The sequence below is a fragment of the Nannospalax galili genome, unplaced genomic scaffold, assembly GCF_000622305.1.
Source record: "Nannospalax galili isolate Female #2095 unplaced genomic scaffold, S.galili_v1.0 scaffold751, whole genome shotgun sequence".
Classification (NCBI taxonomy): Eukaryota; Metazoa; Chordata; class Mammalia; order Rodentia; family Spalacidae; genus Nannospalax; species Nannospalax galili.
This window is the reverse complement of record NW_008331125.1, coordinates 4496735-4502002: the sequence shown is the minus strand read 5'-3', so window position 1 is coordinate 4502002 and position 5268 is coordinate 4496735. Positions and strand designations below refer to the sequence as shown.

General features: G+C 42.3%; 1 pseudogene; it reads left to right on the top strand.

Annotated features, from left to right (window-relative positions):
• The first annotated feature begins 2977 nt into the window (after positions 1–2977).
• The window catches only part of LOC103724630, a 26201-nt pseudogene continuing 23910 nt past the window's right edge, over positions 2978–5268 (top strand).

Below are 5268 nucleotides of genomic sequence, written 5' to 3'. Positions count from 1 at the left end.
TTTATTATTTTTATTTTATGTGTATGAGTGTAATATATATATACATATATATATATGTAAATGAACTCATGTCATACAATGCCCATGGAGGTCAGAAGACGGCATCAGATTCTTTGGAACTGGAGTTATGAATGGCTGTTAACCACCATGTGGATGCTGGGAACCAAACCTGGATCCTCTGCAAGAGCATCCAGTGCTCTTAACCACTGAGCCATCTTTCAAGTCCCAATAGTGACTCTCCTTACCCTCACCTGATCTGCAAAAGAACATGAGACTTAGAGAGGCTGAGGAGTTTCCTCAGGGTTGTAGAGTTGGTAAATAGTGAAGCAGAGAAATTTCTCCCCAGCAGCTAGCCCCTGAACCAATGTTTTAACTTATTTCAACACACAGGGCCTCCATATTTAATAGGTGCCTCTAGCCTGTTGGCAGATAATGGATATAACTGTGACAAAGAGAGAAGCTGGGGAGATGGCTCAGTGGGCAAAGTGCTTGCTGTATAAGTATGAGTACCTGAATTTGGATCCCTAAAAAGCCAGATGAAAAGTCTTTCCAGTGAAAAGACCCTGTCTCAAAAAATAATGTAGAAAGCAATTGAAGAAGACATCCTGACATGAACTCTGAATGCATGGCCACACACCCCTGCATGCAGATGTACCAAACACATGAACATGTGCGCTTGTATACCCTGCACACATACACACAAACACACCCAAGCAGGAGGGCAGAAACTGGTGAAATTATCTGTGTGAGGCAGGGCAGGGAGCAGAGAAATTGCTCTGGCCAATCGAAGAAAGGGAAAATGGTCTTGTTCTGTGCTTCATGGAGCAGTAATAGAATGGGTGTAACTTTCCAGGACATGGGAGTGAAAAGAAAACAGAACATGGGTAAAGGAGAGAGACTGAGTTCATGGTAGGGGATGCTGAAAAATGGGGAGGTAAAAGGACAGATGATAAAGAAAGTTGCCCTGGAGTCTTTGGCCTCCAGGTTCCAGGAGGCCAGTGATGGGTGGCTGACAGCTCATGACATGCACAAGATCTCCTGATGTTGGTGCAGAGGCTCACACATCACAGCACCAGGAAGGCCCTCTCCCCATGAGGGTGATACAACACAAACGTGAGGATAGTAAGAAGAGGCCCTTAGGGCTCTGCTCACAATAAAAACATTGTCAGAGTCCTTTATGCATGACTCAGGGTGCATTGTGTGTTGGACTGAAAAAAAAAATGAGCACTACAAGCACTAACGTGTTGGCCAAGTTGAAAGCAGTGCAGGATTACATAAGAAATAAAAATACCTGGGGAGCAAGCACCTTGTATGGGGCAGGCTGAACCCCTGGAGGCAAATTGCCAAGTGACTCCTTTGCCAACCGAGAATTACTGTGGTTGGACTGGGTGTTTCATTTTGTTTTCACCCCAGTTTCTGGCACAGAGTCCTGAACACCAAGTGGGGCCTCTGAACCCTGCCTGACACTAGAGTGCATTTTCAAATGTTATTCCTGTTTTTTTCTTTGTTTGAAAAGGACTGAATAACAATAAATAGAGAAAGGAAAGAGTAATTAAAATGTGCTTTATGCAAAACACTTATGCTGAGCCTGCAAGAAGTAAAATGCACCATTTAAAAGGACTCTCAGTCTAAACAGAGGGTCAAATCTTGGCTCCATTACATTTTAGCTATGGGATCTTTGATAAGTAACTCCAAGTTCCTGAACCTTCATTTTTTCATCTGGGAAATAGGTACAATAACATTACCAACCCCAAGAGTTCCTCTAAGAACATGTAGGATCCGTAAGAAATAGCTTTAACTTCCAACCTGGTGCTCAGAGCCCAGTAGGTGTTGGCTAGTATTATCTGTTTAAGGGAGATGGCCTCTCCCAGTTCCCTCCAGGGATGCTAAGACTGAAATAAAACTTCAGCAAGGTAGGTCTTTGAGCAGTGCCAACTCTTATCAATCTTAAGGGAAATTAAATCCCATTCAATGGCCCTTCAGCTCTGATACTCCCTTTACTCCCTTCCTGCCTGTAGCAAGAAGGCTGAGACCCAGTCTGGTCGGCTCGTGGGGGTAAGTCCCTCGCCTTCTGGCCCAGCTGAGATTCATCACTGATTTTTCAAAGAAAAGAAAGAATATGGCACACTTCTGGTACCCAGCACTTGGGAGGCTGAGATAGGAGGTCAAGAGTTCAAGACTAGCTTGGGCTACATAGTAAGACCTCCTTGGCTCATAAGAAAAAAAATGAAGAAAGAGACACAAGGAAAAAAGAGAAAGAAAGGACAGAAAGAAAAAAGTATGCACATATGCAGAGAAGATGTCCTAGATCTACTAAGTGGAAAAGGGGGCAGATTTCTGTATTGTTTGAGTCTTGTATTGTGAGCACATTTTTTAAATAATAAAAATGTAAAAAATGTCAGTGATGAGATTGTAGACTATTTGGAGGCAAGTAAAAAGAAAAACCATTACTTTAACCTATAAATGTTGCTATTAGCGATTTCATTTGTATTTTTCTTGATGTGCATATCATCCCAAAGTATGTATCTATATTTATAAAATATAACCAACACCCATCCTGTCCTATAACTTTCCTCACTTGACAATCTCTTGTTTATATTTTTCCACATCATTAAAGTTTCCTCCATAATCTACAGCTTGATTTTAATGACTGCTTGTTTTTCCACCATGTACAGAGCCTGCACATTTTGGCTATTCCTGGTTCCCCCATTTTAAGTATTGACAGACTTTTGGAGAATAATGAAAGGCTGAAATGCTTGGCTTGGTTTCTCCCTTTGGGTAGGGCAGTCGGCTGCTCAGTCTTTTCTTCTTCCTCTTTGTATCTAGCTTTTGGGTGGAGGCCCAGAGAGCTCCACAAGGGGTAGTGTGTGTTTAAGAAACTCAGCTAAAGAAACAAACCGATCGCAGAGAGCTCTGAACTCAGAGTGCTGGGAAAACGCTGAACGTTGTAATTGGCCTAACGCTACTCCAGTGAGAGATGCCATCTCCCTCAGCTTTCGAAGTCCTGGCAATGATTGTAACTCTTCACATCCAGCTGATGACAGATAACTATTCTGCACTTCAGCAGCTAGGTGCAACCCCCAGTATATTTCCGCCAACCTTCCAAGCACTCTTTGGAAATGCCTACCAGATCATCCTTGACGATGGAAAACCAAGCGTGATGACGCCAGTGAAACAGGACTGTGGGCTTTGGGTTTCATCTAAAAATGATAGCCTCTTGGACAGAGCTGAACCATCCCCCCTGAGCCAGGCTACGGGTCAGTGTTGACTCAGGAAGGAATGCCACTGATGAGCCATGGGCATGCCAGAGAATTGCTCAGCACATGCCAACAAGTAACCTCATATGATAATCAAGCACGGGCCAATCTTTGGACGCTTTGCGTAACAGCGTATTTGGATTTGGAGCTTAGCTTTCAGGGCTTGAGTTTCACGTTTGCCTGAGCATACTTCCCAGTCTCCGGGGGCCCCTCCTGGGTGCCCTGTCGCTGCTTGCAAGTGGCCAGAGCAGTTCTTCTAAGAGCTAGGGCTTGGCTCTCCCCTGCAGGTAGCATAGAGCTCTGCCTGCGTTCAGCTGTCTCTCATCTGACTCAATCTCTCTTTCCAGCCTGGGTTACTTCTCCCTACATCCCGATTCTGGCCGACAGGTCAGCAATGTGGCCTGTTGCAATTCCTAATAGTCAGCCCTGGCATTGTCATGACCTTGGATGCAATTTACCAATGAGATTTGTTGATTGACAGCCGCTAATATAATAAGTTCTATGCAGGCATGACTGTTGTAACTATCAAAATATTACTGAAGCAACAAGCAGGTGGGCTGCCAAGAGCTTCTGAGAGGACAAGAGGTTTACACATGACAAGGTGCTTTACTCCTCCATTGGGCCTTTCCTCTGCAGATAGCCTGTGATCCACATGATGCTACACTAGCTGCTTTCCTGCAAATAATTACTGCAAATAACCACCACAATCTGGGCTCCCCTTGAACTTGAGGCCAAAGACCAGGGTGGTCCACTCACCTCATCTGTGCTGTCTCCAAGGCCTGCATGTCCTTGTACTCAAGATGACAATAAACATGAAGTGTTTGAGCAGCAATAACCTTAGTGACAGTCAATGACTAGCTAACAACTACTGAAGAGTCTTCCATGGAAAGAACCAATGATACTCAAACCCAAAGCTATCTATACTAGAGGGACACAAAGCCTCTCTAACAATCAGGGAATAAGGACTCAGCACTTAAACACAATAGTTTACAAAATAAATGGATTGGGCTAGATGCACAGCTTGGTGATAAAACACTTACCTAACATGTTTGAGATCCTGGCACTATGGGGTGGGAAGGGAAAGAAAAATCTTTAATTTGATATACTGAAGAAAAAAGCTAAAATCCCAGGCTAATGAGATGGCTCAGTGGGCAAAGGTGCTGCTGCCAAGCCCAATGACCAAGTTCAGTCTCCAGGACCCACATAGTAGAAAGAGGGAACCAGTTCCCACAAGTTGTCTTCTAACTTTCAAACAGGTGATGGCACATACATGTCCATGTGTTCATTTATATATCCCCACACAAATAAATAAATGAAATGTAATAAAACAAATTTTAAAAGCTGAAATTCTAGATCAATTAGCAGTAAGACTTTATGGGGTTTTCTAACTTCACCAGAGTAGACGTGAAAAAATAATTAGATGTCCCTTGCCCCATCTGTTAAGGGCTACCACTAGTTCAATAAGGAGGAACTTGGGGTTAATATTTGAATACCTTATATAATATGCTAATTATCAAGCACAGGTTCATTCTCAAGAAAAACACAACAAAACAACTTCTTTCTCCTTCCAGAATTAGAGAGAACCCTTCTAATATTTATTAAGTTCAGATAAACCCAGCCGAGGTCGAATGCTTACCATGACTGTAATTTTAGTCATAAAGGAGGGAAAGGAGTAGATGCTCAACCTAAAAAGCTATCAAAATTTCTGTAGCGCTGGACAGATCCTACATCTTTGAGGTGAAAAATTGCTTTCAAAGTAAAACATATACTACATGTATCTTGCAAGTGCAAGAGTAAAGTACAGTCTAAGTATTTTTTTAATTATTTACTTAATAACCATATAATTAGAAGAAGCATTTCATTACAACAGCATTAGCATATTCAATAACAATTTCCAGAGCTAAGATGCATCTCTTTCAACATTGGCTGTAAATTTTTAGGTTTACAGCTGAATTAATACACTTATATAATATTGTACTCAGTATAAACCCTATAAGACATAAATTAAATG